The sequence below is a fragment of the Hippoglossus stenolepis genome, chromosome 17 (genome assembly GCF_022539355.2).
Source record: "Hippoglossus stenolepis isolate QCI-W04-F060 chromosome 17, HSTE1.2, whole genome shotgun sequence".
NCBI lineage: Eukaryota > Metazoa > Chordata > Actinopteri > Pleuronectiformes > Pleuronectidae > Hippoglossus > Hippoglossus stenolepis.
Genome location: NC_061499.1, coordinates 2,134,289 through 2,146,628, shown reverse-complemented (window position 1 = coordinate 2,146,628; position 12,340 = coordinate 2,134,289). Strand labels below are relative to the sequence as shown.

Here is a 12,340-nt window from a genome sequence, read left to right as displayed (position 1 = left end):
CCCATATGAGGAGTTGCCCACTTACCCTGAAGTGAATGTTGGGCCTAGAAATTTCAGACCAACTTATACGGTGGCACCAAACCATCCTGGATGGCAGCAGCGAGTGGCACGTTAGTGACTTCATTGAGTTTGACTACATGTAAGTTCACTTCAGTATTTACCTCTTTGCAAGTGAAATGTAAATGACTTGTTTTCTTGCTAATGGTGTTTCTGTTCACAGGCGACTCTTCAGGAGACTCAGGCATCTTTGAGAAATTCAATAAAATATTTGAACTACACTTGCTGCCTATGACTGTTATTTGAGTGGTGCTAAACAATCTTGGGAAGAATTGTCTTGAATATGATCTAAACTGTTAGATTCTGAACACTGATGATCTTTGGTACAAGGCCAACATTATGAAAACAAACTTCTATACTAAACGTTGTCCTTATAGAAGTGAATTGTCTGAAAGTAACTAAACTTTAAGCAGTCAGTGACACATTCTTGTATTTACTGACACAACACCAAGTTAAACTTGAAGGAACATGTACCTCAAACATAACTGTACAGCTTAGCATTTTTCAAGTTTTCTACTCTGCTGCAGAAACTACTTCAGATTGGGTCTAAACAAGCAGATGCTCTACTAGAGATGAGGCGTTTGCCAAGTGGGAGGTCGCACTGAGTCAAATTACAGAGGACGGACATCAAGAGTCTGAATCTCGCAATGGACTGAAATTCAGACGAGGACTGATCCTGGATCAAGCTATTGATCTGCAGTATCTATAGCACAATACATGGCTTCTCAATATTCATATGCAAGAATACAATTGCATTCTGTGTTTGAACTCTGACCTTCCTCAGCTCCAAATTTAAATTGTCCAGAACTTAAGAAACACCAGCTAGTTCAAATCATTTAAACTACTGTAGCTATGGAGCCTACTTTCAGTTACAGGGATCACATTTTGTGTGTGTGCAGAGTAAGACGGGTGCGTTGGAGGGTCCTGAGGTCGATGGATTTGTCAAAGACATGATGGAGCTGACGATAAAACTACAAGATGTTTGAATAAATCATAAAAATCCTTTACTTCAATGTATTTAATGAAAATAAAATGTCAAAGGTATTATGTGTAACTTGTTTTGCGTTGACCTCCGACCTCTCACCCTCTTCCTCTCCAGCCCAGCATCAGTGGCACAGACCTGACCAGTTCAGGAAAGCTGTGCTCGGCCACTGTGACATCAACGGAGACGGAAAGATCCAGAAGAACGAGCTGGTCTCTGCCTCGGCCTGAAGCTCAGCTAACGTTCACAGCCTTTTCTTTCTTTCCCCTCTGTTACTTCCTCTCCTCTCTCACTCCCTCCTTCTCTTTCCTCCATCTGTCTGTTACTTCCTCTCCTCTTCCCTCCTCTTCCTCCTCTTTTCTTTCCTCCATCCGTCTGTTACTTCCTCTCCTCTTCCCTCCTCTTCCTCCTCTCTTCTCTTCCTCCATCCGTCTGTTACTTCCTCTCCTCTTTCACTCTTCCTTCTTTCTTCCCCTTCCTCCCACAGTGTATCTCCTTGTTTTACGCCCATGAGCAAAGTATATTCCAATAGTTTTACATATTTTTCTGTATTAAATATTTGAAGAGAAGTGATGAAGATAATAAATATCGATCGATGTCATAACCTTGAGTCCTGATGTGCAGCTGGTGACGTGTGATGCACGACGTGATTTTCCTTTGTGATGTGATTAACGTGAAGTGGTTAATAAAATATATTTAATCTTTGTCACGTATGTCGTTCTTCAAATTTAATGATTTTAACTAAACACATCATCCGCTGAGATAAAGTTCATGAGGAGGAAGCTGCTCTGACACTGCCTCTCATGAGTGACACACACATTATCTACATGTGTCACATTGTAAATATCTATCATTCATATTGCTAATTTATTTAATCTCTATACTTTACACTGCTCTCTATTTGTATTATTTATGCACAAACGCACCACAGCAAATCTCTATGTATGAACCTACTTGGCGATAAACCCAGATTGTGATGAGACTTGGTGCAGACTGGATGGAGCAGTTGGGTGTTGGTGGAGGTTTGAGCTCCAGAGTGAGGTTCTCATCTTCTTGTTGAAGCACCAGACTCTGTGTAAATACTGAATATATCCTTAAGGAAGTTTTTATTGCATTTCAAAATATAAAGTCACTCAAAGAGTTCAAACCTCTGCTGAGACGCAACGGTCTCCTTGTGAAAACACTTAAATTCACTAGATACACATTTTATCTGTTTTTTAACCTTGTTATTTTTCATCAAGATCCACTAAATAGTAAAGTAAATTAAATAGGGAAGGGAAAGTAAACAGATTCAAAATGCTAAGATGTGAACAACCCTGAGTTTTCTTTTGAAGTTTCCTGTGTTCGTTGTTTTTAAGGAAAACTTCAACACAATACTTTGCATTATTTTCACGCTCATATTCACAATCTGACCAGTTTTCAAGATTCTCCAGAGAAGCTGGATGTTGGAACTACTTTGTTAGTTCCACTGTTCTTATTGAAGAAATAGTCCGTATGACATATGACGACATGCTCTGTCCGAGCTTTGTGTGTCAGGAGATTCATTCATCGTCCTCCACAGACAAACTCCAACGCAACATCTGAAATGTTTCAGTTGCAGCAGAAATCCCAGAGGTGGAGGAATCGAGCCTCATCACGACCCTTGAAACAGGCGGATGAAGCCACTTCAGAGATCTTTCTGCTGAGGCTTCAAACCTGAGTCCAATCATCTCATCAGTGTTCATGCAGCTCAGGCTCCTGCAGATAAAGCACTGCGCTGGCTGCAGCGTCAGAAAGCTGAATCGGAAGTTTTTTTCTGTTGTTTGATGTCAAGCAGCACAAGTTGTGTTGGTTGTTTGGCTTCAGCTTTAAAAATGGCTTCTGGACTTTGTGTGAGGTACGATCCATTTGTTTTGTTAAGTCTTGAAAGTTCATTGTCTGTACCAAGTTGGTTTTCTTTAGTTCACATGTGAAATGATCTGCTTCCCAGGGTGCTCTTGCTCTCACTCTTAGCCTTTGGGCCACATGCTGAGGGTAAGTGAATTATTCTACACAAACCTCAGGTCCAGTTCTGGTTATTTCTTAAATACTAACATGTTGTATCTCTCCAGCTCTGAGCTACAGAAGTGGAGGCTCCAGTGGAGTTGCACCGTACTTTAAGTCACCCAGTGATTTGCTCGGAGACCAAAATTCAGGTTTAGCCTCTTCCAGTTACAGAGCTCTGCACAGGCTGATGGATCTCAAGGTGGCTCTGGACCCAGTTACCCTGAAGGTGGCTCATCTGATGAACTGGAGCCTGCTGGTGCTGGCTAATAATACTGGTGATTATGGAAGGCAAGTAGATGGTAACAGTCAGAAGTGTTTGAAGGTTTCTAGTTTAGGCCTGACCCAATAATTCCTTCAAAACCCAAAGAGAACCTGATGCAGCCCAGTCACCAAGCTATCCTTCAGACAAAAAGGCATGTGGAATTTATTTCCCAATAATGGAAACACATTTCAGTTAGGCACAGTTTCAAGTTCTGGAATAATGATAGACTATGCGCGTCGCGTCGAGACCAGCCGCCCAGCAGCGCGAGCTACCAGCCCAAGCCCCAGCAGCCGTCGAGCTACCAGCCCAAGCCCCAGCAGCCGCCGAGCTACCAGCCCAAGCCCCAGCAGCCGTCGAGCCACCAGCCCAAGCGAGCTACCAGCCCAGGCCCCAGCAGCCGTCGAGCTACCAGCCAGGCCCCAGCAGCCGTCGAGCTACCAGCCCAAGCCCCAGCAGCCGTCGAGCTACCAACAGCCCAGCAGCCGGAGCCCAAGCCGCGTCGAGCTACCAGCCCAAGCCCCAGCAGCCGTCAGAGCTACCAGCCAAGCCCCAGCAGCCGCGACACCAGCAGCCGCGCCCGCCCCAGCAGCCACCAGCCCAAGCCCCAGCAGCCGCGCGGAGCCTCCCGCAGCCGAGCTACCAGCCTGGCCCCAGCAGCCACGAGCTACCAGCCGAGGCCCCAGCAGCCGCGAGCTACCAGCCCAGCCGCAGCTGCCCAGCCACCAGCCAAGCCCCAGCAGCCGTCGAGCTACCAGCCCAAGCCCCAGCAGCCGCCGAGCTACCAGCCCAAGCCCCAGCAGCCGTCGAGCTACCAGCCCAAGCCCCAGCAGCCGCCGAGCTACCAGCCCAAGCCCCAGCAGCCGCCGAGCTACCAGCCCCAGCAGCCGCGAGCTACCAGCCCAGGCCCAGCAGCCGCCGAGCTACCAGCCCAAGCCCCAGCAGCCGCCGAGCTACCAGCCCAGGCCCCAGCAGCCGTCGAGCTACCAGCCCAGGCCCCAGCAGCCGCCGAGCTACCAGCCCAAGCCCCAGCAGCCGCTGAGCTACGGCCCCAGCAGCCGTCGAGCTACCAGCCCCAGCCCAGCCCAGCCCCAGCAGCCGCCGAGCTACCAGCCCAAGCCCCAGCAGCCCAGCCAACGCGCCGAGCTACCAGCCCAAGCCCCAGGGCAGCCACCAGCCGAGGCCCCAGCAGCCGCCGAGCTACCAGTCCAGGCCCCAGCAGCCGTCGAGCTACCAGCCCAGGCCCAGCAGCCGTCGAGCTACCAGCCCCAGCAGCCGCCAGCTACCAGCCGAAGCCCCAGCAGCCGCCGAGCTACCAGCCAAGCCCCAGCAGCCGCCGAGCTACCAGCCGAAGCCCCAGCAGCCGCCGAGCTACCAGCCGAAGCCCCAGCAGCCGTCGAGCTACCAGCCCAAGCCCCAGCAGCCGTCGAGCTACCAGCCCAAACCCCAGCAGCCGTCGAGCTAATGGTGTTTCTGTTCACAGGCGACTCTTCAGGAGACTCAGGCATCTTTGAGAAATTCAATAAAATATTTGAACTACACTTGCTGCCTATGACTGTTATTTGAGTGGTGCTAAACAATCTTGGGAAGAATTGTCTTGAATATGATCTAAACTGTTAGATTCTGAACACTGATGATCTTTGGTACAAGGCCAACATTATGAAAACAAACTTCTATACTAAACCTTGTCCTTATAGAAGTGAATTGTCTGAAAGTAACTAAACTTTAAGCAGTCAGTGACACATTCTTGTATTTACTGACACAACACCAAGTTAAACTTGAAGGAACATGTACCTCAAACATAACTGTACAGCTTAGCATTTTTCAAGTGTTCTACTCTGCTGCAGAAACTACTTCAGATTGGGTCTAAAACAAGCAGATGCCCAACTAGAGATGAGACGTTTTGCCAAGTGGGAGGTCGCACTGAGTCAAATTACAGTGGACGGACATCAAGAGTCTGAATCTCTGCAATGGACTGAAAATCAGACGAGGACTGATCCTGGATCAAGCTATTGATCTGCAGTATCTATAGCACAATACATGGCTTCTCAATATTCATATGCAAGAATACAATTGCATTCTGTGTTTGAACTCTGACCTTTCCCTCAGCTCCAAATTTAAATTGTCCAGAACTTAAGAAACACTAGCTAGTTCAAATCATTTAAACTACTGTAGCTATGGAGCCTACTTTCAGTTACAGGGATCACATTTTGTGTGTGTGCAGAGTAAGACGGGTGCGTTGGAGGGTCCTGAGGTCGATGGATTTGTCAAAGACATGATGGAGCTGGCGAAGGTAAAATTAAAGATGTTTGAATAAATCATAAAAATCTTTAGAACTTTTACTTCAAAGTATTTAATGAAAATAAAATGTCAAAGGTATTATGTGTAACTTGTTTTGCGTTGACCTCCGACCTCTCACCCCCTCTTCAGCCCAGCATCAGTGGCACAGACCTGGACCAGTTCAGGAAAGCTGTGCTCGGCCACTGTGACATCAACGGAGACGGAAAGATCCAGAAGAACGAGCTGGCTCTCTGCCTCGGCCTGAAGCTCAGCTAACGTTCACATCTTTTTTCTTTCCTCCATCTGTTACTTCCTCTCCTCTCTCCTCTTTTCTTCCTCCCTTTCTTCCTCCTTTTCTTTCCTCCATCTGTCTGTTACTTCCTCTCCTCTTCACTTTTTCCTTTCTTCCCCTCCCACGGTATCTCCTTATTTCACGCCCATGAGCAAAGTATATTCCAACAGTTTTATATTTTTCTGTATTAAATACTTTAAGAGAAGTGATGAAGACCATGAATATCGATCGATGTCATAACCTTGAGTCCTGATGTGCAGCTGGTGACGTGTGATGAAAGTGATTTGTGATGATTAACGTGAAGTGGTTAATAAAATATATTTAATCTTTGTCACGTATGTTCTTCAAATTTAATGATTTTAACTAAACACATCATCCACTGAGATAAAGTTCATGAGGAGGAAGCTGCTGCCACACTGCACCTCATGAGTGTGACACACATTATCTACATGTGTCACATTGTAAATATCTATCATTCATATTGCTAATTTAATCTCTATATACTTTATACTGCTCTCTATTTGTATTATTTATGCACAAACGCACCACAGCAAATCTCTATGTATGAACCTACTTGGCGATAAACCCAGATTGTGATGAGACTTGGTGCAGACTGGATGGAGCAGTTGGGTGTTGGTGGAGGTTTGAGCTCCAGAGTGAGGTTCTCATCTTCTTGTTGAAGCACCAGACTCTGTGTAAATACTGAATATATCCTTAAGGAAGTTTTTATTGCATTTCAAAATATAAAGTCACTCAAAGAGTTCAAACCTCTGCTGAGACGCAACGGTCTCCTTGTGAAAACACTTAAATTCACTGATACACATTTTTTTTTTAACCTTGTTATTTTTCATCAAGATCCACTAAATAGTAAAATAAATTAAATAGGGAAGGGAAAGTAAAAATACACATCAAAATGCTAAGATGTGAACAACCCCTGGAGTTTTTTTGAAGTTTCCTGTGTGTCTGTCTTTAAGGAAAACTTCAACACAATACTTTGCATTATTTTCACACTCATATTCACAATCTGACCAGTTTTCAAGATTCTCCAGAGAAGCTGGATGTTGGAACTACTTTGTTAGTTCCACTGTTCTTATTGAAGAAATAGTCCGTATGACATATGACGACATGCTCTGTCCGAGCTTTGTGTGTCAGGAGATTCATTCATCGTCCTCCACAGACAAACTCCACGCAACATCTGAAATGTTTCAGTTGCAGCAGAAATCCCAGAGGTGGGGAATCGAGCCTCATCACGACTCTTGAAACAAGCGGATGAAGCCACTTCAGAGATCTTTCTGCTGAGGCTTCAAACCTGAGTACAATCATCTCATCAGTGTTCATGCAGCCAGCTGCAGATAAAGCACTGCGCTGGCTGCAGGTGTCAGAAAGCTGAATCGGAAGTTTCTTTTTCTGTTGTTTGATGTCAAGCAGCACAAGTTGTGTTGGTTGTTTGGCTTCAGCTTTAAAAATGGCTTCTGGACTTTGTGTGAGGCAATCCATTTTGTTTTGTTAAGTCTTGAAAGTTCATTGTCTGTACCAAGTTGGTTTTCTTTAGTTCACATGTGAAATGATCTGCTTCCCGGGTGCTCTTGTTCTCACTCTTAGCCTTTGGGCCACATGCTGAGGGTAAGTGAATTATTCTACACAAACCTCAGGTCCAGTTCTGGTTATTTCTTAAATACTAACATGTTGTATCTCCTGCCAGCTCTGAGCTACAGAAGTGGAGGCTCCAGTGGAGTTGCACCTTACTTTAAGTCACCCAGTGACTTTGCTCGGAGACCAAAATCCAGGTTTAGCCTCTTCCAGTTACGAGAGCTCTGCACAGGCTGGAGGATCTCAAGGTGGCTCTGGACCCAGTTACCCTGAAGGTGGCTCATCTGATGAACTGGAGCCTGCTGGTGCTGGCGGTGATACTGGTTATTATGGAAGGCAAGTAGATGGTAACAGTCAGGAAAGAAGTGTTTCTAGTTATCGGCCTGACCCAATAATTCCTTCAAAACCCAAAGAGAACCTGATGCAGCCCAGTCACCAAGCTATCCTTCAGACCAAAAAGGGCATGTATTATTTTTTCCCAATAATGGAAACACATTTCAGTTAGGCACAGTTTCAAGTTCTGGAATAATGATAGACTATGCGCCGTCGGCGACCAGCCCAAGCCCCAGCAGCCGAGCTACCAGCCCAAGCCCCAGCAGCCGCCGAGCTACCAGCCCAAGCCCCAGCAGCCGCCGAGCTACCAGCCCAAGCCCCAGCAGCCGCCGAGCTACCAGCCAGCCCCAGAGCCGCCAGGCTACAAGCCCCAGCAGCCGTCGAGCTACCAGCCCAAGCCCCAGCAGCCGTCGGGCTACCAGCCCAAGCCCCAGCAGCCGTCGAGCTACCAGCCCAAGCCCCAGCAGCCGTCGAGCTACCAGCCCAAGCCCCAGCAGCCGTCGAGCTACCAGCCCAAGCCCCAGCAGCCGTCGAGCTACCAGCCCAAGCCCCAGCAGCCGTCGAGCTACCAGCCCCAGCAGCCGCCTCGCTACCAGCCCAGGCCCCAGCAGCCGCCGAGCTACCAGCCCAAGCCCCAGCAGCCGCCGAGCTACCAGCCCCAGCAGCCGCCGAGCTACCAGCCCAAGCCCCAGCAGCCGCCGAGCTACCAGCCCAAGCCCCAGCAGCCGCCGAGCTACCAGCCCAAGCCCCAGCAGCCGCCGAGCTACCAGCCCAAGCCCCAGCAGCCGCCGAGCTACCAGCCCAAGCCCCAGCAGCCGTCGAGCTACCAGCCCCAGCAGCCGCCGAGCTACCAGCCCAGGCCCCAGCAGCCGTCGAGCTACCAGCCCAAGCCCCAGCAGCCGTCGAGCTACCAGCCCAAGCCCCAGCAGCCGTCGAGCTACCAGCCCCAGCAGCCGCCGAGCTACCAGCCCAAGCCCCAGCAGCCGCCGAGCTACCAGCCCCAGCAGCCCTCGAGCTACCAGCCCAAGCCCCAGCAGCCTCGAGCTACCAGCCCAAGCCCCAGCAGCCGTCGAGCTACCAGCCCAAGCCCCAGCAGCCGTCGAGCTACCAGCCCAGGCCCCAGCAGCCGTCGAGCTACCAGCCCAGGCCCCAGCAGCCGCCTAGCTACCAGCCCAAGCCCCAGCAGCCGTCGAGCTACCAGCCCAGGCCCCAGCAGCCGTCTAGCTACCAGCCCAAGCCCCAGCAGCCGTCGAGCTACCAGCCCAAGCCCCAGCAGCCGCCGAGCTACCAGCCCCAGCAGCCGTCGAGCTACCAGCCCAGGCCCCAGCAGCCCTCGAGCTACCAGCCCAAGCCCCAGCAGCCTCGAGCTACCAGCCCAAGCCCCAGCAGCCGCCGAGCTACCAGCCCAAGCCCCAGCAGCCGCCGAGCTACCAGCCCAAGCCCCAGCAGCCGCCGAGCTACCAGCCCAAGCCCCAGCAGCCGAGCTACCAGCCCAGGCCCCAGCAGCCGCCGAGCTACCAGCCCAGGCCCCAGCAGCCGTCGAGCTACCAGCCCAAGCCCCAGCAGCCGTCGAGCTACCAGCCCCAGCAGCCGTCGAGCTACCAGCCCAAGCCCCAGCAGCCGTCGAGCTACCAGCCCAAGCCCCAGAAGAAGCCTGGAACTCCAAGCACAGATGACATGTGGGACTTTGCTCTTTCCCATGATGTCGCATTTGACCCATATGAGGAGTTGCCCACTTACCCTGAAGTGAATGTTGGGTCTAGAAATTTTAGACCAACTTATATGGTGGCACCAAACCATCCTGGATGGCAGCAGCGAGTGGCACGTTAGTGACTTCATTGAGTTTGACTACATGTAAGTTCACTTCAGTATTTACCTATTTGCAAGTGAATGTAAATGACTTGTTTTCTTGCTAATGGTGTTTCTGTTCACAGGCGACTCTTCAGGAGACTCGGGCATCTTTGAGAAATTCAATAAAATATTTGAACTACACTTGCTGCCTATGACTGTTATTTGAGTGGTGCTAAACAATCTTGGGAAGAATTGTCTTGAATATGATCTAAACTGTTAGATTCTGAACACTGATGATCTTTGGTACAAGGCCAACATTATGAAAACAAACTTCTATACTAAACGTTCTCCTTATAGAAGTGAATTGTCTGAAAGTAACTAAACTTTAAGCAGTCAGTGACACATTCTTGTATTTACTGACACAACACCAAGTTAAACTTGAAGGAACATGTACCTCAAACATAACTGTACAGCTTAGCATTTTTCAAGTGTTCTACTCTGCTGCAGAAACTACTTCAGATTGGGTCTAAAACAAGCAGATGCCCAACTAGAGATGAGGCGTTCTGCCAAGTGGGAGGTCGCACTGAGTCAAATTACAGAGGACGGACATCAAGAGTCTGAATCTCTGCAATGGACTGAAAATCAGACGAGGACTGATCCTAGATCAAGCTATTGATCTGCAGTATCTATAGCACAATACATGGCTTCTCAATATTCATATGCAAGAATACAATTGCATTCTGTGTTTGAACTCTGACCTTTCCCTCAGCTCCAAATTTAAATTGTCCACAACTTAAGAAACACCAGCTAGTTCAAATCATTTAAACTACTGTAGCTATGGAGCCTACTTTCAGTTACAGGGATCACATTTAAAATCATTTGTTCCAAATATTTGTGTTCATTTTGCTCTCCTCCCTCAGACTGTATTTCATTGGAGCTTCAGGACAAACTGAAGCTCAAACGTTGTTTTAAGAGACCTGAGACGATGACGACCTCATGTATGATCTGAAGACACAGACTTCATGATGCTGTGAATCTCCAGCTTCTGTCTTTTTTCTTTCCTCCCACTGCCTCCCTCTCTCCCCCTCTCTCTGATAGCTGTTATTAGTTTAGTCTCCTGTTTTTGGGGGAGATAATAACAGACTGTTGTTGCTCCCTGTCATTACACACTGAGTCTCTGTGGTTAAAATGACTCGGCTCTGCCAGCTTCACCATCTGATCCCTCGGCGAGCTGGTCGGCCTCAGTCCAGCCGCCGACGCCTCAGCAGAGCAACACGTCTGCAGCTTCTCAGTCTGCACATCAACGTTCACGACACCAAAGAATGAATTTCTGTATTTATGATTCCTTGTCTGAACAATCCTCTAAACTCAACCTGTATTTGCACAAGGATCCAAAATCGTCATCACATTATAAAAGCAAACAAGTAAAATGCTGTAAAAAATTATTATCTTAGTGTTCAAATGTTTTTACTATATTTTTTTTCTGTTTTAATTGTTTATGGTCCAAAATTAATTTGATTTTTAGCATTGTGATAGAAATGTTCAACCTTTCCAGCTGTGCCACGAAAATCTCTTAAATAAACTAATTTAAAAATATATATGTAATATATACTTTAAGGGACTTTGTTTCCTTTAGTTTGATTCCTCATCAAGGACAAATCATTCAATTGAGGTTTGATGGTCTCAGTAAAGTTATTCATTACCAGGAGTCACTTTAATTTATGTATTAACAGTTATAATAATGAAACAAACAATACAGAAATAAATAAGTGCTTTGGGGGATTTATTTCCTGAGGATACAACTGGAGGTTTACTGACTAGATTTTGCCACAAGGTGTCGTCACACTCACACAATCTTCACATGAATTCCCATGAATCCAGAGTGAAGAGATGAAACGTGTTGTTCCACCTGAATTTATCAGGTGCAGATAAGAAGCAGAACAAAACCGAGGAGGCGTTCAGAAGTGAAACTTTAGAAAACACTCCTCTTCCAATAGACAGCATGGGAATGTGCGCGTGGCAGCAGTGCTCACAGTTTGCACACAGACCAAAGTGTCAGGATCAGATCGAGTAGCTTGTCTACAAATGTGCACTGAAAATACAACTTATAAACAATTATATAACTGTTTTGTTCTTGTGTTAAACTGCAGGGGACCCGACGGAGCGTTCAGGAAACATGTGAGTTGTTTGTATGTTGTTCACATGATGAGTCTCTGCAGGATTACACTCACTAGGTGGCGCTGCAGTTTTAAATATGAGAGTGAGCAGCTCTTTGTCTCTTTATAAACTGACAACAGGTTCAGTAATGAAGCCTGTTGATGTCCAGGGAAATAAAATACTACTACTACTACTAGTACTAGTACTACTACTACTACTAATAATTTAATTTGTAAAGTTGCAGTGAGAGGAAGAAGCTCAGGACAAACCTCATCTATAACACATTGACACATTCTGCATGAACATTTGATTTCAATAACTTTGAAATACTTTTTAATTATAAGTTTGATGAATACTTAGTTTTCACAAATTATATTTCTCTTACTTTATCATGATTTTGAAACATTTGTGATCATAAGTGTCATTTTAACAATCATACAACCTTTATCATTGATCTTATTTTTAATACAGTTATGCCAGAATCCTTAATTTACTTTCATTTCATTTATTATATTTTATTAGCAGTATTTAAACTCCACCTTTGTCCATTATCAAAAAACCGCTCCCTCAGCTG

The 12,340-nt window shown here is 47.0% G+C and overlaps 3 long non-coding RNA genes across 3 annotated transcripts; all 3 read left to right on the top strand.

The window, feature by feature from the left end:
• Positions 1-3: 3 nt before the first annotated feature.
• Positions 4-278, top strand: LOC124855016. Its single transcript, XR_007034946.1, has 2 exons — positions 4-139; positions 221-278. It is a non-coding gene; the product is annotated as an uncharacterized LOC124855016 (long non-coding RNA).
• A 2,581-nt stretch (positions 279-2,859) lies between these two features.
• LOC124855011 lies at positions 2,860-3,225 on the top strand. Its single transcript, XR_007034940.1, has 3 exons — positions 2,860-2,915; positions 3,009-3,052; positions 3,130-3,225. It is a non-coding gene; the product is annotated as an uncharacterized LOC124855011 (long non-coding RNA).
• A 6,173-nt stretch (positions 3,226-9,398) lies between these two features.
• Positions 9,399-9,810, top strand: LOC124855040. The gene is made up of 2 exons (XR_007034969.1): positions 9,399-9,672; positions 9,753-9,810. It is a non-coding gene; the product is annotated as an uncharacterized LOC124855040 (long non-coding RNA).
• Positions 9,811-12,340: the final 2,530 nt, after the last annotated feature.